The sequence below is a fragment of the Rosa rugosa genome, chromosome 1 (genome assembly GCF_958449725.1).
Source record: "Rosa rugosa chromosome 1, drRosRugo1.1, whole genome shotgun sequence".
Classification (NCBI taxonomy): Eukaryota; Viridiplantae; Streptophyta; class Magnoliopsida; order Rosales; family Rosaceae; genus Rosa; species Rosa rugosa.
Window position 1 is genome coordinate 40,792,795 of NC_084820.1, and position 24,134 is coordinate 40,816,928.

Here is a 24,134-nt window from a genome sequence, read left to right on the forward strand (position 1 = left end):
ACACACTAACACAGGTTAGTGACCCGCTCTGATACCAATTGTGGATCCTAGAAGGAGCCTAGAGGGGGGGGGGGGTGAATAGGCTCACAGCTAATTTTTTTCGTTCAAAAACCTTTCTCAGGGATTGCAACAGGGTGATCAATCCTGAGAACTGATAATGAACAGATTGTATTGTAAATTCAACAAACCAACTAAAGCAATAAAGAACACATGTTTTGTTGATGCAGTAAAACCCTATCAAGGGAAAACATCTGCGTGGCCTTTACTATTGAAAGACCAAAACCAAGTCACTAATGAAACAGATTACAAGTTTACAACACTTGGATTGCACTGACGCGGCAATCCTCCTAGACTAACTCACTAGACTGTTGTAATCACTCCTTGCTAATTGTTTACACAAGTGAACAACTCAGAAATCTCAACTATGACACAAGCTATGAACGCAGCAAGTTCGACTTGGAGATTTCACCTTTGAAGCTTACAATTCCCAACTGAACTCATGGGATGCAAGAGATGAATATGCATGAATGGTTTTGTGTTTTTCAAATTGTTTTCAACATGGAACAAGACATTTTGAAAAACAGAAAACCAAAGAGATAAACTCTTGATAAACAAAGGGACTGAAACACAAAAGTATTTTCAATCACCGAAATGGAACAGAGAACACATATATATAGAGGAAGAAGAGAAGGGACAGTTCACTCAAAGAACCCTTAATCTCAATTGGAGTAGGTAAACCCATACCCATAATTTCAGATTGCCCATGTAAACCCATGCTCCTAATTTCAATTGGGAATACCAATTCAAGAACCCAAAACACTCAAGCTCCATAATCAAAACTGACACAAGAAGGGAACCCATGAAAAACCCATGGTTTAGTGAAAGAGATGCCATGCATGAGCTTACCGGAGCCAAGATGAAGATGGGTCTTCTTTTGATCTTCAAGATTTAAGCTTGATCTTGGACAAGACAACAAGGCAGCAAACTGAGATGAGGTTGCAAGTTGAAATTGAACTATATTCTTCAAAGATGGTCTTTGGCTTTCGAGAGCAAGGCAGCCACACAAAAGAAACAATTGCAATTATACAATTATGCTAAGATGGGGAAGCTGACAGCAAAACTGATCTTCCAGTCTTCACATGGGTCTTTGACAGCAAGACAACAAAGTCAACTACAACAAATGTATTTAAACATGTATGGGCTTGGGCTGCAACCTTGGGCTTCTTAAGGAGTAGAGATTTGTGAAGAAGGAATGCCAACACTATACTAACACAACGGTGCATAGAGAGTGTTCTCACACACAATTTTTCCATCTCGAGAAGCCAAGACTACACCTCCAGAACTGAAAAATCAGAAATAACCATCAGCGAGTTCTATCATTTATGTTCTTTCAATCAGAACAGGAATTGTTTGAGAAGCTAGATATTAGCAAGCCAAATCAAATCCAGGCCTAAATGCAAGCTGCTTGAAAAATAATTGGAAACAAACAGAAATGCCAGTTGCAACTCACAGTCCTAATTCTATTATAATTGCAGCTAGAAGGCCCGCAACTTGGTACAAAATTAAGGCAGACCAAGAAACAAACCCGGAATTAACATGGGGATTTTGATGGGTGGGAGCAGGTGGAAGATAGACAGTGTGGTCAACTATGATCTCTGGTGCATGAACATCTCTTTTCTCCGCATATTCCTGTGCTGCTGCTTACAGAACAGACTCCACCTGATGCAGTTCATCTTTCCGACAATGCAACAAAATAGCAGGCTCTTTTAGACTGAGCAAACTATGCAAAAAAAAATAAATCATAAGTTTTGAGTAAAATAATAATGACTAATTTATCCATGAAAGCATGCATGAAGTTGGAGAAAATTAGAAATCATCCAGACTTGTCATTGAAATGATATGAAACATCACCATGAATAATACTTCAAACTCGAGTAATTGTTTCCATAAGAAAGTTATATGGATTCACAATATCAAATGTATTTTGGGATCAACTAGTAAACGCATTCAATTATGTAACAAACCAAGAACTTATTCTTGTTAGCAGGAAACGATTTGCTGAATACAATAGGATAATTCTTTACATATATTACCCAAAGTAGAAGGAACTCAAAGTCGAGCACTACTACCAAAACAGAAACCAAAGTCATGGTGAAGAAAAATAGGGAATGCAAGATACTGATACTGAAAGTGAATTCAATATATTCAGTGAAAAGGTGCAGGAGGAGTGTGAATTAGCTAAAAGATTAATGCAACAGAATCATATTTATTAAGTGGATACAAAATTATCTAAATTTATGTTCTGGAGAACTTAAAATTTCTAATGAAAGTTTAGAAGGCAGATATTAACCTGTGAGAGGAACAAAGATAAACCGAAGTATCAACAAAGATGCCAAGAATAGAATGGATCAGCAAATTTACAGATTCTCACCCTAACGTCCCTGTGTGAGAAGAACCTTCCCAAGTTATGGATTATCAATCTCATACCTTCAACCTATAAATAAAACAGAAACAACTTAAATTTATGAATTGATTTCACAAAATCAATATACACATAGAAGATTGCTTCTCAGATGAAATCACATTTGTATATATTAAATTGACTTGATTGCTGTCGAAGAACCTAAAAGCCTCCTTTAGATAGGAAAACAACAAAAGCCAAGGATGTCATAAGTTCATTGATAAACAGGTTTCTCAGAAAATGAGCAAAAGAATACATAAAATAAACAATAGCAGATCACTAATAAAGGTATTTCTACAGAAATTATGTATTTCTAAGAACTCCACAAGTGCGCAGTGAGTCAATACGATTTCAATAAAAGTTGCCAAACAGATTTATTGTGCTCTGTCATTGTTCTTTTCTTTTTCTTTTTCTTTTTAATCAATCTCTGTCATTGTTCATCCAGATTGGTTTTTCTAAATATCAAGGGAAACACAACAAAGTAAACATTATATCAAGCAGAGGCTACAGAGCACGAATTTGCTCTCCTTTGCAACACATACTTTTAGTAATGTCCCTAAAAAGTAATATGCGCATATTACTTCGTGATTACAAATTTCACAAACACAGAAACAGCAGAAATCAAAATTCAAAATCAAGTTTTTGATTCAAAACTCAATCTGCAAGTGTACCTGGTGAACTATATATATATATATGCAAATGATCAGGACAGTTGATGCATGCCCTGAAACTGAAAAGTGGATGATTGCAGACTAAATTTCCCTCAATTCAAAACACAAAGGGGTTGCCTCACAAAGTAAAAACCAAAAACAAAATCAATGTCTGCAGTAATCATGTTTGATGTTTGTATGTGATTGTGTAAATCTGTAATCAACACCAAAATGATAAGAGCGAAAGCAAAAGTCATTAATGACTTATGCACCTTTTCTAAGTCTACATGTTGGATGAGCACAGAGATTGCATTCTCAGTGTGATCTAATGCTTTGCTTCCTCCTGCCAGGCCGCTGCTGCTGCGACCTCTTAAGGTTTAAATTCCAAGAAGTCAATCCCTGCATTGAATTCATAATTTCTAAGCTGCAGTTCGGAATGCTACTGATGTGAAATTAGAAAACCAGGGCACAGACCAGAAAACACAAAAGGCTGAAAGAGATATAGAAAGGGAAGATTTTGAAACATGTACCTGCTCAAAGGTTAGAAACATGATCACATTCCAAGATCCTAGGCGTCCAAAATTTGGGATGAAACCCTTATAAAAGGCCAAAGGTCCCCGCAAAACAACAAATCTGTAAATAACAATATTCTTATTGTGAGCCTCTGCAATTAACAAAGAGGTATATTGCATGGTGAGAAAATCAGAGTTAGAAGATGAAACCCTATTCCTGTCCAAACATAGATACAATGGCATATATAATAATTACATGGAAACTAAATCACATGCATCTTATGTTTGGATCAACAATTGAGATGTAAAAGCTTTCAAATTAACATCTCACCCACAAAGATACATAAATATTCAATTCGGACAACTTCTGAACTTTATAAATATATAAGGAAGTTTAGAATATGCTAAAGGTATGGGAAGGATTCGTTCATACATGATTCTTCAAAGTTTTAACAAAGCAATCAATCATGCTTTTGTAAGAAAAAGAATCTCCCATTATTCTTGACTTAACCTGAGAAAAGATGAAGAGTAAAAATAAATTATAAGTTAATCTGAGGTCGTATGCATCTAAGAATAAATTCAAATGGACCGGTATATGAAATCAAGTAACCATCATACTTCACTGAGTGATCATATATTAGTCATCCAATTCATTCAACAGTGTCCCATCTCAATTTCATAAAGTGCATAAGGGCTTCACCTTGACAACAGCTGACGAAAGAAGAATGAAAATCGCAGGAGGTTGATCCTCTACATCAGCCCTATCTACATGAAAATCGAGATTAAACAAATTAAAAGACAATTCTAAATCAAAAACTAAGTTTTGACGAACAATGGAATTGAAATTGAATAAGAAAGTTGGTCGATTACAGGCATGAGTTGAAAAGCTGACCTCCAACTGCATTCCTCCTCTGTCATATTTCAAAAGCTCCAAAATTTCTTCGCTCTCACAGTCTCAGCTTCTAGAACCGATTCCCTTTCATCCTCTCCCTCTCTCACTCTTTCTCAAAGGAGCAAACTGTCCTCCAGAGCAAACACACAGAGGTTAATCAACACCACTCGGGGCCACAGGTTGCCAACACCTGTCCATGGCAGTAGAGTAACCCCTAAAAAATGAGAGGGCAAAATCAACAACTCTTTTACGTAATTGGTGAACTTCTTTTTTCTAACCAAGTTTCTATCAACGGATATATTTAAAAGCCATATCGCTGTTCTATCATTCATAAAAGACGTGCAGAATTGCTAAGCCCTACATTGATATCAACAAATCAGAACTTATACTTAGCAAAGCATAAAAAATAGTATTTCCTTTCAAGCCTTGTTATCAATTGTACATTCCCTAAAACTAATAAGAAATTCTTGCTCCCATTCTGAAAGTTAAGAGAATTTCCACTACTCCTTATTTCCTTACATAATAAAGTTAATTATTCCCTTAACTACATAATTTCAAACCAGATGCAGTTAGTATTTCAGTTCCCCTCAGGCCTAAATGATTCAGTTACAGACTCCAGCAAAGTTCAAAGTCTCCAAATTAGGAAAGCATTAACCGATGGTTACTAATTACTTACTTGATCTACTCGTAGTACAGCGCAGGCAGCATCTGAAGCATACTTAAGAGCAAAGAACCTGTAACAAACAGCCCAAGAATCAGACCGAAAATTAAAAAATTAAAAAAAAAAGGGAGAAATAAGATGGGTTTTAGTATTTTTCTTCCCAAAAGTAACCAATAGATTATAAACAGTAAGACCTGATGGGTATGATTTGAGATATTTCAAGGTGACTATTCATCAGTTCGGAAAATTCTAGTATATGTTGACGTATGTCATACATCAAGTTTTTTGAATATTTTAGACCGTTGGATTTAATTAAAAGTTGAATATATCTGACGGTCTGGAATATTCAATAGTGGTAACCTGCTTACCAGGTAACCTGTATCTACTTTTTTTTTTTTTTTTAATATTCCCAATTACATATCAAAAAAAAAAATTTAGAAAACCCTAAATTGAAAAAGAGGAGAAGACGAAGAAAAGAGGAAGAAACTCAGTCCAATTTTGTTCTTGTACGTACAAAACGAGAATTGTCCCGTTAGCCTGTGTAGCTGTCCTCTCCTTTCTGTTTCAAGTAAACACCACAACCAGGTATAGAAATAGAACTGATTGTCCTCTCCTTTCTGTTTCATATAAATTGGATGACGTGGTTCAGGGATTGATATTTTGTGTGATTTGAATTGGATGATGATGTGCAATAACAATTCTGAAAAGATAGTTCATAGTCCTCCTGCTTTCTATATCTATATTGATGGAATTCTCTATGTAACTTCAGATCTACTGCACAACTTCAGTTTTGAAAAGATAGTCCATTGTCCAATATCCTGTTTTGAATGTCTACAGCATTCCCCTTTAATTACTGATGGGAAATACAAGAAATGACGTGAGACAAACTTAGTTATTCACTGTTTCTATCTGTTAATCTAATCAGAAAAATAGTTGGTCACAGTCGATGTTGAAATCATGTATGGTCTTGTCAAACATGTTGAGAAGCTGTTACCAATCCAGATATTGGAGCAATGGACTTGTTTTTTTTGGGTGTTTAAGACAACTTTCCTTACATGAGTTCAAACATCAAGGTAGTTGGCTATTCGCATAAGCTTAGGACTAAGATTCTTGGAGAGAAAATCATAATCACATTTCTTTTGTCCATTGTTTAAAAAACTTGAGCACATGTGTTGAGAATTTGAGTTGAAACATCAAGGTAGTCGTATAGTTGCATAAGCTCGGGACTAGAGGGTTTGAAGAATGAATATCATTTCTTTGGCCATTGTTTATCCTGCTTGGAACGTGAGATTGATATATCCTTGATATGGGAGTCCTGTTAGGATCAAGCAGAAGCAAGCATGAACTTTAGTTCACCAAGATGTTAATCAACACTTAATCATTTTATGTGGTGGTTGTTTAACATTTCGAAATAATTATCTTTTGCAAGCAGGGACCCATCTAGACTTGCAGTAAAAAACTGAACTGAGTTTTGAAATTATATTAATTGTTAGAGATGGGTAATATTTTCGTACATATTGCTTTTATTTCATATAGTCTGGAGGAAAGAGGAACTTGTAGAAACTTTAGTTACTGCATTACATAATATATGAGATGAAGATCTCTTTTTCTTCTCTATTCAGGTCAATTTCCTTCTGATCAAGTCTCAGTAGAATTCATTGCTTCATGTCAGAATTATGACTTGCAGAGCTAACTAGAAATTCAGCAAGTGAAGCAATTTTCTGAACTTCATTGTTATATTTCTTATGGGTCTTTTGTTTCAGATGAGTGGAGCCACATTGTTCAATCTCTCTATTCTCACATCTGATATGTGGGCTGTGGTTGTTCGCATCTTTATCTACCACCAGGAGGTACCTTAATGATCTGACACTTTGTTAGAGTTTACAAAAACTGGAAGGCCATGGGATTTGATGTTAGAAACGACTACAAGAGATTAAGTACACGCAAAACAGGGAGAGTCACTTCATTGTGGTTGGTTTGTTCTGCTCAAGGGAAAAGAAGAGAAGAGTACATGAAAAAATAATTATGGATTGCAGGTCGAAAGAGAAAAAGAAAAAATTATGATCAAGAAGTAGGACTAAGAGTTGACATATTGAACAACTAACCCAAAAAAACTAATTGCAATTCCCTGCACCAAGAAAGCAACAACATTTAAAAAACACAAACTCGCAAGATTGAATATATGTTTTCTATTCATTGAAGTAGGGAATGAAATGTTTTCTCACCACTTAAACACTACAAACATAATTCTGTAAACTGTTCATCAAAAAAACATAATTCTGTAAACTTCTGCATTTGTTTTATTCATACCATCATTTGCCTACTCTCTGCAAGAAGAAACACAAAATCAAAGTATGAATTTTGAACCGATTCAAGCAAATTACTTAACCATTGACAAAGAATATTGATTAACCAAAAACTAAATCAGCAAGGCTCACACATAAGTGCAATCTATGCTAGAACAGATCGAATTGCAATGCAGAATTGCAATCTATATATCCAAAGAACAATTTCACATCCGAGCCGATAGTTGGGCTGCCGAACCCGAACGAAGACCCTCCTCCTCCGAGCCTTCCACCATTGAAAGCCCCAAATTCCAGTCCTCCTCCTCCTCCAGACATGACATCTCCACATCGCTGACACAAATCGAGCCTCTGGAAGAAAAAGAAGAAAAACTAGTAGTGAAGTAACCTTGAGACAAAACCAATCCTTATGATGAGGAGAATGTGATGGTGAAGAGAAAAACCAGAAGGGAATATTGGTGAACTAATGAGTCAGGGAGGGAACAAAACCCCAACGGAGTGGACATTACTGGAATTGGAGTTTGAATTAGTCGGCTTCTGCCTCCGAGGATGACTAAGAGAGACTGAAAATTTTAGGGTTTGGGAATTCTGATTTAGGGGTTTTGGGGCTTCTTCGATTAGATTTCTGTAAATTCAAAGACAAGAGAAACTAAGGATGGAGAGAATTGCAGCGGAGAAGTGATAGAGGAGCGATGTTCAGGTAGCCCCATCTGACACGCTAGAATTTCAACAATGGACCAAGAAGGAAGAAGGACACTGGAAGATAAAGGCAAATAGAGAACCCCAATCCTCAGTTCTCTCTCGAAAAAAAAAAAAAAAAACTTGAATAACCATGTTCGATATTCCAACCCGACTTATTGTAAAAAGTGGTAGTCAAGTTGTAATTAGTGTTAATATTTCACTATAACAAGTTTGAGAACCGTTTTACCAATAAAACAATGAATTGTAGTAAAAAGTGGTAATTTAGTTATAATAAGTGTAGAATAGCTGTAAATCTTATGTAATTATGATTCTTATTTATTTAGGTTATCATGTAATTATAGGAATGATTGTTTCCTATTAGGGTTAGACTACTCCTCTTGTCCTTGTATATATACCCTTTGTGGGATGAATAGAAAATATTATTGAAAACCCTAAATCAAAGTATTCTTTTCTACTTGATATCAAAGCAGGTTCAATCCTTTGAACTTGCCTGCATCCTTTGAATCCTGAATCCTGAATCCTGAATCCCAAAGCACACCACAAACCGCTGCGTACCACCACCATTAAAATCAAGTCATCCCTGAATTTTTTGAAACCCTAGAAAAACCAAACCTGAAAAAAAAAAAAAAAAACCCCAAATTCCTCCATGGCCGGACCTGCAATTGAAGGCGAACAGTCAAATCCCGAGAAGACAATGGTGTCAGCCTCACCGATCATCCATCACCACTACACCACCCAACAAGACAATTCTGCTTTCCCCACAAGTGTTGTCTTGAATGAATCCAACTACACCATATGGGCTCCTCTTATGCGAATGCGCATTGGAGCACGAGGGAAGGTTGGTTATCTGACCGGAGTAAAGGCTGAACCCGCCATGAATTCTGCAGAGTATGAAGCTTGGGCCACGGACAATGAAAATGTGAAAAGTTGGCTAATTGACTCCATGGAATCCTCTCTCATGAACCGGTATATTCGTCTTCCTACTGCGAAAGATATTTGGGAAGCTGTAGAGAAAACCTTTTATGATGATTCTGATGAAACCCAAATCTTTGAGTTGAATAAAAAGTGTTCTGAAGCAAAGCAGAATGGAAGGCCCATTCCGACCTACTACAATGAGTTAGTGGCAATGTTCCAGGAGATTGATCAAAGGGTGGCCTCTCAACATGATAATGTTGCAGCTGTCGTTCAAGAAACTTCAGCAATGTCCCGGATGCGTGTTCACTTGTTTTTGAGTGGACTTGACCCAGAGTATGATCAGGTGCGTGGAGAAATCCTACGCAAGGAGCCTAAATTCTCCTTGGAGCAGAGCTATGCTTACATTCGCAAGTTGCAATCAGAGAAACAAGCTATGGGGCGTTCGGTACCTACCGAATCTTCTGTTATAGCCGTTCAACGCCGACCAGGTCCTCTTCCAGGCTTCTCAGGTCCTTCTCCACGCCGTCCTCATGACAAACCAAACCCATACGCAAACAAAAAATGTGTTGTCTGTAGGGAAGTAGGTCATACCAAGGAGCGGTGCTATGAAGTGATTGGCTACCCTGATTGGTGGGACTTCACCAGGAAACCGCGAAAGAATCCGGGCAAGGCAGCTATTGCTACTACAGAGGAAGAGCATCTCGACAATGCCTCCGCTAATGTAGCGCAGTTAGGTATGAAGGGTAAGGCTACTTTGAATAATATATGGATAATTGATACAGGTGCATCTGATCATATGACCAATGACCCTAGTCTTGTGAAAAACATTAGACGTTCTTCTCAAAATATTGTCTCTACTGCTGATGGTACTCCAACTCCGGTCACCGGAGAAGGTTCTATTGTTGTATCTGATACCTTAACCCTTGAATCTGTCCTTGTTGTTCCCTCACTAGCTTATAATCTCCTATATGTTGGTCAAATTATTTTAGCACTTGCATGTATTGTGACCTTCTATCCATCTTTCTGTGTGTTTCAGGACATTCTGACTCGGCGGATTCTTGGTTATGGTGTTAGAAGGGGAAAATTATACTACCTGGATCTGACAGAGACTGGAGAAAACCAGAAGCATCTTTTGGGGCAAGCTAATCAGATTAATGGGGTAGAGAATGCAAAGGAAGCAGTATGGTTATGGCATCGCCGTTTAGGTCGTCTATCTTTTAGTTATCTTAAGAAGCTGCAACCTCATTTGTTTTCGGTTGTCAGTGATTTGGATTTCCATTGTGACATTTGTGAACTGGCCAAGACCCACCGTATTTCATATTCACCAAGTCTTAATAAAAGTCCTGTTCCTTTTATGAAAATTCACTCTGATGTCTGGGGTCCTGCAAAGATTCCTTCTCTTTCTGGAGCTCGGTATTTTGTAACGTTTATTGATGATTGCACTCGCATGACATGGGTGTCATTACTGAAGAATAAGAGTGATGTATTTGGAATGTTTACCGAATTTCACAAAATGGTGGCAACTCAGTATCAACAATCCATCAGAGTGTTTCAGTCTGACAATGGTGGAGAGTTTGTGAATGGCCCTATGATTGAGTTTTGCCGGTCACATGGAATTCGTCATCAAACCTCCAATTCTTATACTCCTCAACAGAATGGTTTAGCAGAACGGAAGAACAGGCAGTTGATGGAAGTTGTTCGTGCTTCCTTATTTGGCATGAATGTACCTCGGTCCTATTGGGGAGAAGCAGTAAAATCAGCAGCATATCTTATCAACCGTACTCCTTCACGGGTGATTGAGTTTCAGAATCCTCATCAGAAGCTTCATATACTTTTGACCATCCCTTCTATGCCTAATTTGGAGCCCCGGGTGTTTGGGTGCACAGCCTATGTTCATATTCCCAAGCCTCAACGCAACAAGCTTGATCCCCATGCCCGTAAGTGTATCTTTGTTGGTTATGCTGACTTCCAGAAGGGTTATCGATGTTATGATCCCCTTACTGGCACTTTACATGTCTCTCTTGATGTTGCTTTTCGTGAATCCGAGCCTTATTACTCAGGGGGAGCTTCTCAGTCTTCCCTTCAGGGGGAGAGAGGTTGTGAAGGGAATCCTCGTTCTATTATTGATTTTGATGTCTTTGAAGACTTGGAAAATTTGGAGGATACATTTGAGGGTAGAAATTTGGAAACAGAAAATGCAGTTGCCGAACAGAGCATTGTGAATTCCGAAATAGACAATGCGACTGCCGAACGAAGTGTTGCGAATTCCGAAACAGAAAATGTAACTGCCGAACAGAGTGTTGTGAATTCCGAGACAGAAGAGATGACTTTTCTGGATAGTTTGAATCAAAATCAAGACGTATCTGAAGCTCACACACAAGATATTCCCCCTTCTGCATCACCAACTGAAGATCCCGGTCAGAATGATCCTCCTCAGGTACCCCTAAACTTTAATGAATCTTCTGGGTTAGAAAGTGTCGAACCTAGGAAATCACAAAGGGTTACCAAGGGAATTCCTAAGAAACAATATGAACCAGATATCAAAGCCAAAGCTAAATACCCTATAGCTAATTTTATGTCTAACCATAGGATTTCTGGGTCACATGCACTTGTTATTGATCAATTATCTACTATATCTATTCCTAGTAACGTGCATGATGCATTGACGGATCCAAAATGGACAAAGGCGATGAATGAAGAATTGGAAGCTCTTCAAAAGAATGCAACATGGGAGCTAGTACCTATGCCGGTTGGAAAGAAGACTGTAGGGTGTCGTTGGGTATTTACTGTGAAGCTTAATGCAGATGGAACTATTAATAGATACAAGGCGAGGTTGGTTGCCAAAGGATACACACAACGTTATGGGATTGATTATGAGGAGACTTTTGCACCTGTGGCAAAGATCAATACTGTTCGGATTCTAATCTCACTTGCAGCAAACAAAGATTGGCCCTTGCACCAGTTTGATGTGAAGAATGCGTTTCTTAATGGGAATTTGGAGGAAGAAGTGTACATGGATGTGCCCCCAGGTGTTAAGAATTACCCAAGTGAAGTTGGCAAGGTGTGTAAATTGAAGAAGTCTTTGTATGGCCTGAAGCAATCTCCAAGAGCCTGGTTTGGGAGATTTTCAAAGTCCATGAGAGCCTTTGGGTACAGACAGAGCAATTCTGACCATACCTTGTTTATCAAGCGCAAGAATGGTAAGATTACAGCTCTTATTGTGTATGTTGATGACATGATTGTTACAGGGGATGATCCGAAAGAGATGAATGAGTTACAAAAGTATCTGTCAAAGGAGTTTGAAATGACGGATCTGGGGCAACTGAAGTATTTTCTGGGTATTGAAGTTGCGAGGTCTAAGAAGGGAATTTCACTGTCACAGATGAAGTATGTTCTTGACTTACTTACTGAAACGGGGATGCTGGACTGCAGTCCAATTGAGACACCCATTGAGATGAATCACAGACTTGCCATTTATCCTGATCAAATTCCAACTGATAAAGGAAGGTATCAACGTCTTGTAGGAAGGTTGATTTATCTTTCACATACTAGACCTGATATTGCTTATGCTGTGAGTGTTGTCAGTGCATTGTCCTAGTGAAGAACATATGGATGCAGTTTTTCGGATTTTGAGGTATTTGAAGATGGCGCCAAGTAAAGGATTACTGTTTGAGAAAAATGATGAATTGGAAGTTGGGGGATACACAGATGCAGATTGGGCTGGTGATAAAACTGACAGGCGTTCTACATCTGGGTACTTCACTTTTGTAGGAGGGAACCTTGTCACTTGGCGTAGCAAGAAACAGAAAGTTGTGGCCAGATCAAGTGCAGGAGCTGAATTTCGAGGTATGGCACATGGAGTCTGTGAAATGTTATGGATTCGTAATGTCCTGAAAGATCTAGGTTACAAGCTTAAACAACCTATGGATTTGCATTGTGATAATAAAGTTGCAATTGAGATTGCACATAATCCAGTTCAGCATGATAGGACAAAGCATGTGGAGGTTGACCGTCATTTTATTAAAGAAAATCTTGATAGAAAGGTTATTCGTTTTCCATTTGTAAACTCAGAAGAGCAGTTAGCTGATGTTCTTACTAAAGGAGTGTCCAGGAAGATATTCGACAGCTCAGTTGACAAGTTGGGCATGATAGATATCTATGCACCAACTTGAGGGAGTGTAGAATAGCTGTAAATCTTATGTAATTATGATTCTTATTTATTTAGGTTATCATGTAATTATAGGAATGATTGTTTCCTATTAGGGTTAGACTACTCCTCTTGTCCTTGTATATATACCCCTTTGTGGGATGAATAGAAAATATTATTGAAAACCCTAAATCAAAGTATTCTTTTCTACTATAAGTGTTAACACTTCATTATTACAAGTTTTCAGAACCACTTTACTAATAAAACAACGAGTGTGTTGCTATAATAGTAAAACTTCATATATTTAAGTAAATTTGCGGTGAGTCCTTTATGGTGTAATAAGGTTGTCTATCTTGTAACTATTGTCCTTTATGAGTTATTTACTTATTTAACGATGTTTTTTTCCTGATTTTACGACAATTGAGGTCCAAAGTAGTAACTAAGGTTGTATTTATGGTAATTCTTTAATATTACAAGTTTGAGAACCATTTGACCGATGAGATAACGAATTGTTGTAGAAGTAGTAATCAAGCTCTTATTTGTGGTAATTTTTTATATTACAAGTCTGAAACCCATTTTACTAATGTGACAACGAATTGTTGTCAAAGTGGTAAAACTTTATGTATATGTTGTAAATGAGGCACGAGTCCTTAATTGTGTATTAAAGTTCTATATTTTGTAATTTAATATTTTTCTTGTGTAAATCTCATCATCCATGAGATAATTACTCGTTTGACAATGCATTTTACTATAAATTACAACAATTGAGGTATAGCGTTGTAATTATGGTTGTTTTTATGATAATTACTTGAAATGCAATTCTATTTAAAAAAAAAACGATCATTTTACCACTGCTACAACAAATGTTTCGTTTATATGGTAAATAATCATATTAGACCTAAAACTTTTCAAGTCCTTATTCTTGTAATCCAGTTGTTCTTTTTGTAACTAGAGTCCTTTCTTTTGTAAATTATATCATCGATGAGACATTTTACAACAAACAACCACATTGGACGTATTTAGTGATAATTATAGTTGTAATCAGAGTAATTACTACATTTACGATCTTCATTACAAGTTTTTGAACGATTTACATATAAAACAATAAATGAGTACTTAGTATGGTAATTTTTTTTTTAGTACACATGTCAAATTATAAGTGGATAACCTGTTGACCTGTACAACAGGTTTCACTAACTAATTTAATTTAATATATATTTATTAAAAAGTTGATGTATGACAAACATCAACACACCTTAGACTTCCCACATCAGTTCCCACAATGAATCTTTACTCATTCAAAAGTAGTACAAATCCTTTCACATTGCCACTAATGTTAACAATCCTTAATTGAGAAACCATCCACCTTAGTAACTTGGTGATTTTACAATGGTTGGCTATGTGATTCTATTATCCTCAAGAAACTGACCAGTTATTGAAAACAAAAGATACATAGAAGTTACAAAATGGATATGTTGCTATAGACATCTACCAAAATGTCTAGGTGACTAAATGACTTGGCTCAAAGATGTATTGCACTACTCCACCAAATCATAGACTAAAAATAAAGCATTTTATTCAACAAAAGCAGCAGGAACAAATAGGCAACCCCAAAAAAGGGCATATTAACTAGAAAAGGAATATAAACAAATTCTAGACAATATTATCTACAATACTTACTCTTTAGAGCCATCAAGCAGCACAGATATAATCATTATAATAGTAGTAAATTCTGTAAAACCATAGTTACATGCTCACAACATATGCACAACAATCATAAAAGGATTAAGGCTTACCTTCTGCAATTACTGTCATGGATTCCATCTTATGCAACTGCTTAACTCAATCACTGAATGTAGTCTTCTGTTACTTACCAACTTGCTTCTCAATGGACAGAACTTATGCAATAGTCGTGGTAGTAATCAGGGACCAATTCATCTGTATATATATGAGACTTAAACCTCAAGAAGCTTCCCATTAAAGCATTCCTTGTCGGTTTAGGTTTCACGGTTAGATTCCTAATGTATCACAACTTGTAGCCTTTCTTGTAGACTAAGCAATGGATTACTATCCTTAATGAATTGATATATACACTACTTCATTAAGTCACTAGTATTGATTCACTGTTTGTATCCATGTTAAACTAGGATTGATATTAAGCTAATCATCAATTACTTTATGATGATATGTGTTATGTCCATATTTGATCTTACAATCTCCCCCTTGGACTCACACATATCATGCTCGATGATTTGCACCAGAGAACATCAAAACCTACTTAACTTACTGAAGTGCGCGCCAGATAACAAACTCAAATCAAAAATCCATTCCAACATGGTCAGACCACAGTTACTTATGCAGAGCAAGAAACAGTATACATTTTAACAAAAATGCAGAGTTTCAAAACCACTAACACAAGCTTCTGCAATCCACATATGTTCAACCAGAAGTTATACAATATATGTTAATGTGTATCAACAAGTAAACATATATTAGGTCCTACTTTATGTTTCTAAAACCAGAAACTCAAGCAAACTCACTGAACACTGATGGCTTAAAAATATTGCTTGAACCTTAACATCATGCTTCACATGATTTAAGCCATTTGATAGCAAGTATAACTTTAAACACAAAATCGATAATTTTCAGAACATTCAACAAAAACTGCAGCAATAACCAAAATCTGAAAATACCTCAAAATTTATTAATAATAAAATCTGTCATTACAAATAAGTTGTGATAAATAAAGTCAAAAGATCACAACTAAAAATACAAGAACTCAAAAACCTTAGAAATTTAAATTGCTCCAACTGGATTAACTCTCTACTGAACCTAAACATCTAGATTAGCTAAAACTCCAATGCTGGCTGTATGCTTCTGGAATGCTGCTACTGACAAGGCCTTGGTGAAGGGGTCTGCTAGCTGCGAATTCGTGTCAATGCTCAAAACAGCTATCTCACCATGCTTAACCCTTTCTCTAACACTGTAATACTTTAAATCAATGTGTTTAGAATTATTTGACCTTTTACTGTTCTTACTGAAGAAAACAGCTGCTTCATTATCACAATAAATCACAAGTGTGCCTGCCACAATGTGACTTAACACTTTGGTCTGCATCAAGAAATTCCTGATCCAAAGTCCTTCACACACAGTTTCATATACTGCAATAAATTCAGCTTGCATGGTGGAGGTTGAAACTAGTGTTTGCTTCATGGTTTTCCAAGCAACTGCACCTCCTGCTAGCATGTACACATATCCACAAGTTGACTTCTTGGAGTCTGGATAGTTCCCTGCGAAATCAGAATCTGAAAATCCAACGAGTTTCAGATCCTCCACTTGCCTATAAACTAGCATATGACTTTTAGTTTTCTGCAGGTATCTCAACACTTTCTTCCCAGCTACCCAATGTTCATGGCCTGGATTAGACTGGAATCTCGATAAAATCCCTACTGCAAAAGACAAGTCTGGCCTAGTGCAGACTTGTGCATACATGAGACTTCCTACAAGTCTAGCATAAGGCTTTGACTCCATAATTTCTTTCTCAACATCACTATTAGGACTCTGCTTCTTGGTTAACTTATCACCTTTGGACATGGGAACTTCTCCAGCTGCACACTTTTCCATACCAAATCTCTTTAAAACTTTGGTAATATAATTCTGTTGAGACAAACCAAGTAGTCTCTATGCTCTATCTCTTTTAATCTCAATACCTAGTACATAGGATGCTTCTCCTAAGTCTTTCATGTCAAAATTATTTGACAGAAAGCTCTTAGTGTCTTTAAGCAGTTTAATGTTACTGCTAGCCAAAAGTATATCATCCAAATAGAGAATTAGGAAAATAAAATTGTTCCCAACTGTCTTCAAGTAAACACACTCATCAACAAGATTTTTTGTAAATCCAAAAGTAGAAATCACAGAATCAAATTTCTTGTACCACTGTCTAGAAGCTTGTTTTAGGCCATAAATTGATTTTCTTAACCTGCATACTAAGTTTTCACTTCCAGCTTGCACAAAACCTTCTGGCTGCCTCATATAAATCACTTCATCTAGTTCACCATTCAAGAAGGCTGTTTTAACATCCATTTGGTGCAGCTCCATATCAAAATGAGCCACTAAAGCCATGATTATCCTAAACGAGTCTTTTGTAGAAACTGGAGAAAAAGTCTCAGTAAAATCAATGCCCTCCTTCTGTGTAAAACCCTTGGCAACTAATCTTGCTTTATGTCTCTCTACATTGCCATTTGCATCTCTTTTGGTTTTGAAAACCCATTTACAACCTATAGGTTTCTGATTAGGGTCAGGTTCAACTAATTCCCAAACTGCATTTTGGCTCATGGAATCAATTTCTGCTTCCATTGCTAGCTGCCATTGGTGAGATTCATTACTTTCAATAGCCTGGTTAAATGTAGTTGGATCATTGTCCTCTGCACAGTCCATTTCAATTTCTCCTTCTTGTAGATAAACAATGTAGTCACTATCTCCCCCCCCCCCCCCATAAGTTGGTTTTCTTGCTCTCTGTGATCTTCTAGGCTGAGGGTTGACAGGGACTTGATCAGTTACTGGGTCAGTTACTTGACCAGTGACAGTTACTTGGTTAGTTACTTGACCAGTGACATGGTCAGTTACTTGTCCAGCGACAGTTACTTGGTCAGTGACTTGACCAGTGACAGGTACTTGACCAGTTACATGGTCAATTACATGACCAGGTACAGTTACTTGGTCAGTTACATGGTCAGCGACATAACCAGTTACATGACCGGTTACTTGATCAGGGACAGTTACGTGGTCAGTTACTCGACCAGTGACTCGATCAGTTACATCTTGTTCTAAAGGCAATACAACACTTATATTCTCATCCGACACAATTTCCTCAAAATCTGAGGTTAAATCCTCAAGGTTTGTATTGTGAACTTTTTCACTTAGAAACTTTACTTGATGTGTTTCAAAAATTCTAGGTGAATGATGAGCAGAATATAATTTATAGCCTTTAGATTTATCTGGATAACCTATAAAATAGCAACTAACTGTCTTAGGATCAAGTTTATTCAAGCTTGGATTATAAATCCTAGCTTCTGCATGACCTCCCCAAACATGGCAGTGATGAAGACTAGGTTTTCTGCCACACCAAAGCTCAAAAGCAGTATTTTCTATGGCTTTGCTAGGTGTTCTGTTGCAAATATAATTTGCAGTTTTTAAAGCCTCACCCCACAGAAATTTAGGCAAACCTGTTGTACACATCATACATCTAACCATGTTCAAAAGAGTCCTATTCTTTCTCTCTGCAACACCATTCTGTTGTGGGTTATAGGGTGTTGTATATTGAGCTTTAATTCCATTGTCTTGCAAAAACAAGGCAAATGGACCATTTTGTTGGCCGGATTCAGTGTACTTGCCATAGAACTCACCCCCTCTATCTGATCTCACTGTTTTGATTTTCTTTTCTAGTTGATTTTCTACCTCAGACTTAAAGATTTTAAAGGCTTTCAATGCTTGTGCCTTTTCTAAAAGTAGATAAATATAACTGTATCTAGAAAAGTCATCAATGAATGTGATAAAATACACATTCCCACAGATAGTTTGATGCCTAAATGGTCCACATATATCAGTGTGTATGAGTTCTAATAAATTTTGGCTTCTATATGCAGTCTTCTTTCTAGTATTAGTTATTTTTCCCTTAAAGCATTCAACACAGTCTGTTAGATCAGAAAAATCAAGTTCATTTAGGATGTTGTTTTTCACCAAATTTTTCAGTCTCTCTTTTGAAACATGGCCGAGTCTTCTATGCCATAAAAATGCAGACTTTTCATTTAGTTTGGTTCTTTTAACACCTGTTAAAGTGCTAGTACTGTTGGTGTTATTTTCAACAAGTAAAATTTCTTGTTGAGCCATTGAACAATTTAACTGTAAATAATCATTCATAATAACACCAGAATCAATTTGAACAGAATTTTTAGAAATAAAAATTCCATTGCTATCCATAACAAGTCTACAACCAGATTTTACTAAAAGAGAAATTGAAACCAAATTCCTTCTCATGGAAGGTACATAAAAAACATTGTCCAGAACTAATAATTTTCCTAATCCTAAATCGAGCTTTAAGGTTCCAATAGCCTTGACTGCCACTCTCATGCCATTGCCTACACACAGGTTCACTTCATCACTTTTTGGGATTCTCCTCCTTATGAATCCCTGCAAAGAATTAGTAATATGAATAGGTGAGCCTGAATCTATCCACCAAGACTGTGGTTCAACATTTATAAGATTAATTTCTAAGGAAAAAACTGTATTAGAAAAAATCTTACCCTTTTTTGGCTAACCAGTTCTTATAGCCAGTGCAATCCTTTTTCATGTGTCCTACTCTTTTGCAAAAGTAGCACTTGAACCTGAATGGCCTGTTTTCCTTGGCCACTGCAGCTGTTGAACTCTTAGTTATGGCTTTGGTAGGCTTGAGCTTATTCTGGGGCTTTTTTCTTTTAGGCTTCTCAATGAGGTTAATGGTTGTAGCAGGTTCCTTTTCTTCCTTGATCCTAGATTCCTCATCCACACAGATGGATATAAGTTCATCTAAAGTCCAGTTTCCCTTTTGAGAGTTGTAACTGGTCCTAAGATGACTAAAACTATTAGGCAAGGAATGTAGTGCATAATGCACTACCTGCTCATCCCTAACCCCCCCATCAAGAGTTCTCTGAGTCTGCCATTTATATTGATCATCTTCATAATATGCTCTCTAACTCCCCCTGAACACATGTACTTCAAATCATGAAACTCCTTAGTCAGCCTAGCTGCTTCTGCTTTTTCACTTTCTTTAAACTTAGCACCTATGTGTTCCAGAAAATCTGATGCTAGCTCAGGCTCTTCAATACTTCCCCTGACAGTCTTAGACATAGAGGTTCGAATGAGGTTCTTAGCCATTCTATTGGATCTATGCCACTTCTTGTAAAGATCAGTTTCCTTCTTAGTGCTCTTTTCAGTTAACTCTTCAGGTTTGTCCTCAATGAAGCAATAGTCTATGTTTTCATGCATTCCCATGTAGTTTTCCACAGAGTCTAGCCAAGCTCTATAGTTTGTTCCAGTTAACATCAAGACACTGTTCAAGTTCATGTAAGAGTTACCTAAGGAGCAAAACAAAATTCGAGTGAGTTCTCAGTTTGTAAAGAAAATATGTTTAAGTTTTCTGTGTTTTATTTAGCTTTAAGTAACCAAAACAAGAACATACAGAAAACCTAAACAACCATACTTGCATTCATGTCAGTCCATAACAAAAACAATATTAAGCATCACTTTTGAGCAGAAACTTAATATCCTGGAGTTCTTTATCAATATGCCATGTTCAATGAAAACAAGTTATCCAAAGAAATTTATCCACATCTTTAGACAGAAGAAAAATTTCTAAGTATCCGTATTTATTTTCATCTAGCATGCATACTGCTGTTTTGTATTCTAAAACCATACTTTACCACTTCTTTGGAAGATAAAACTGAAGCATAGTTTTAAAACACAAAACACAATTTCAGTTTTGTTACTCGATCAGGTACAGTTACTTGGTCAGTTGCTTGGTCAGTTACTTGACCAGTTACACGTACCTGATCAATGTTTTCTGCCAACATCAATGAAGGATGCTTTGTGCATCATAATCACTTATGCCAACAGAAAACCACAAAACATATGAGCTCTTTTACTTTACATTCTATCCAGATTCATCATTGTAAGAAAATTAAGCTCTTGTATCTGTCAACTTTAACGTGTAAACAAAATCTGGGAGATTTCTATTTCTGTTCTTCATACAATTTTACACAATCACAGATACAATACCATATCATCAATCAATTCAACATGCATATTCAAGCATAACCAAAATTGATTCGATTCCAAGAAACCACAGAACAATCAAGAAATTGTAAATTTCATCCGGTCACCATCTACTCTAGCCTAACGCACGCCGGGAATGCAACTAGGGTTCTTGAGCACAATCAAAAATTCAATTATCATGCTATGAACCGAAAACAATTTTCACAGAAAAACCTGTTTTTGCTTTTTCCCCAATTTGCTGCTTAAGAAATCATAGCGGAAGCGTGAATTTTATAATTAACCAGATGCAGCAGTCGACTTAAGTAACTTACCTTGATCAGGTACCTGACCAATTACTTGGTCAGTTACCTGGTCAGTTACTTACTTGGTCAGATACCTGACCAGTTACATGACCAGTGACTTGGTCAGTAACCTGATCAATTACTTGACCCGTAAAGCAAAAAACTCTTAAAAAATTTTATGTTTGTTTTGCAAAACCCTAAAACGATTTTTCATATTTGTGAGCCTATGCTCTGATACCAATTGTAAAACCATAGTTACATGCTCACAACATATGCACAACAATCATAAAAGGATTAAGGCTTACCTTCTGCAATTACTGTCATGGATTCCATCTTATGCAACTGCTTAACTCAATCACTGAATGTAGTCTTCTGTTACTTACCAACTTGCTTCTCAATGGACAGAACTTATGCAATAGTCGTGGTAGTAATCAGGGACCAATTCATCTGTATATATATGAGACTTAAACCTCAAGAAGCTTCCCATTAAAGCATTCCTTGTCGGTTTAGGTTTCACGGTTAGATTCCTAATGTATCACAACTTGTAGCCTTTCTTGTAGACTAAGCAATGGATTACTATCCTTAATGAATTGATATATACACTACTTCATTAAGTCACTAGTATTGATTCACTGTTTGTATCCATGTTAAACTAGGATTGATATTAAGCTAATCATCAATTACTTTATGATGATATGTGTTATGTCCATATTTGATCTTACAAATTCGTAACAAATTTTTAAGAGAAAAGCTTACTTAGTAACATGAAGGTCCCAAAATTATAAAGTTGATACATCTTTGCAAACATTTCCCTCCAAGTCAATGCCAACTTTGGTTTTCCCAGCTGCATGTTCAGCATATACGTAAGATATTATCTCCATTGAATTAAGCCCCGCATTTTCAGCAAGAGTTTTCGGCACCATCTAAAAACTTTGGGAAAATTTTGCTATAGCATACTGATCCAATCTGCAAATTCATTGTTGCTTAATTGCTTTAGTAGGTTATTTCACTACCACTGAATCAAGACTTATGAGACGACAAAAGAATTCAAGATAAGTACACCTCCAGATTCTACTATATGCTTTGAAGGTCTCTACCAAGACAATGCTGGAGGTGGTAAAATCTAGAAGAACTAATTATTCCATTTAGCATTACATATCTCAACTACACTTATTTGAACAAGAAGCCCATGATATCTATCTTATCTTCTTGTTTTAGTGCTATGAAATTGTTCCTTTAAATAGTCAGAACTAAAGCTAATGTTCTCTCTAGGTTGTAATTGGCATGTTGCTTCTTTAGGACATTACTGAAGTTCCAGCAAGTTAATTCGACTGTGGTACCACTGCACATTTGATAGATTTTCTTGTACGAATATGGTTTGTTACACAAATACATGGCTATTTCTGTACCAGTATAGATGTATTAGTTTTAATTATTTCTGCCCAACTATAATGATACTTTTCCAAGGATTAACCAGAAACCTTTAGGACACTAGGAATGGCACACATTAATAGTGGCCAAATTGCATAGGTGTTAGTCACTAAAATATGAAATTCATTTGTCAAACGATCAACCTGTTCAGGTGTCATTCCACTATAGCAAAACATGCCAACCTGTTTGCAAGACCAGAAACATTGTGCATAAGATGAGCCATATATAGACACAGAAAATCTAACACCTATGAGAGAATAATTAAACAATATGTTGGAAGCGTTGAAGATTTCAAAATGGATGGTTAGTTAGAGTTTGTAGCCAGTTAGGATTTCTTTTGTTACAAGTTTGTTAATAACTCCTGTTTATGAGGAGCTCGTTCTAGTTAGATAAGTTTTGACTCTTTCCTCAGCTAGCTTACCACGATCTTAGGGTTAGTTGAAGACGTGGGCTGTTCTTTGTTATTCTGTTTCTTGTAATGGCTTTATAAGCCGAAGTTCTTTCAATTATTCAATAAGAATCATCCATTAAAATATCTGAGTTTATTTTGTTTGGAGTTAGTGTCTCAACATTATGGTATCAGAGCCCCTCACAGGGCCTGATTGGGAGAGTTAGAGTCTGAGTGTGAGAGAAACACTTAGGGTTTGAGAGAGAGCCAGTCATGGCATCAGAAAACAACAGCTTTGTTCAACCTGCCATACCTAGATTCGATGGTCATTATGATCGTTGGTCTATGTTGATGGAAAATCTATTGAGGTCGAAAGAATATTGGAGCTTAGTGGAGAGTGGAATTCCAACTATAGCTGATAAAGATGAACCAACAGGAGGGCAGCGCAAGGCTATTGAAGATGCAAGGTTGAAGGATCTTGAGGTGAAAAATTATCTTTTTCAAGCCATTGACAGAGGCATCATGGAGACGATTCTCAATCGAGACACAACCAAGGATATATGGGATTCAATGAAACAGAAATATCAAGGGTCCACGAAAGTGAAGAGAGCTCAATTGCAAGCTCTTCGAAGGGAGTTTGAAGATGAGAGATGGAGAGACAGTAGATGAATATTTCTCTCGGACCTTAGCCATTGCCAACAAAATGAAGGAACATGGGGAACGAATGGAGCAGTTGGTGATTGTGGAGAAAATATTAAGGTCTATGATTGGTAAATTCGATTATGTTGTGGTTGCCATAGAGGAATCCAACGACCTCAACACAATGACTATTGATGAGCTCCAAATAGCGTCCATCATGGTGATTGCGCCCTAGGTGATGCTGCAATCACTGACTTTGCTTCAAATAGCGTTTCAAACGCTCAAGCCCAACCAAAATCCTCATTGGTTGCTTTTAAAGCCTCTCGCTCGTCCGTTCCTTAGG

The 24,134-nt window shown here is 36.8% G+C and overlaps 1 long non-coding RNA gene across 1 annotated transcript; it reads right to left on the reverse strand.

The window, feature by feature from the left end:
* Positions 1–275: 275 nt before the first annotated feature.
* On the reverse strand, positions 276–22,294 carry LOC133724913 (uncharacterized). The gene is made up of 10 exons (XR_009854106.1): positions 22,090–22,294; positions 5,192–5,249; positions 4,516–4,729; positions 4,324–4,388; positions 4,057–4,134; positions 3,642–3,744; positions 3,384–3,510; positions 2,432–2,494; positions 1,586–1,780; positions 276–1,342 (listed from the first exon to the last, which is right to left on the reverse strand). It is a non-coding gene; the product is annotated as an uncharacterized LOC133724913 (long non-coding RNA).
* Positions 22,295–24,134: the final 1,840 nt, after the last annotated feature.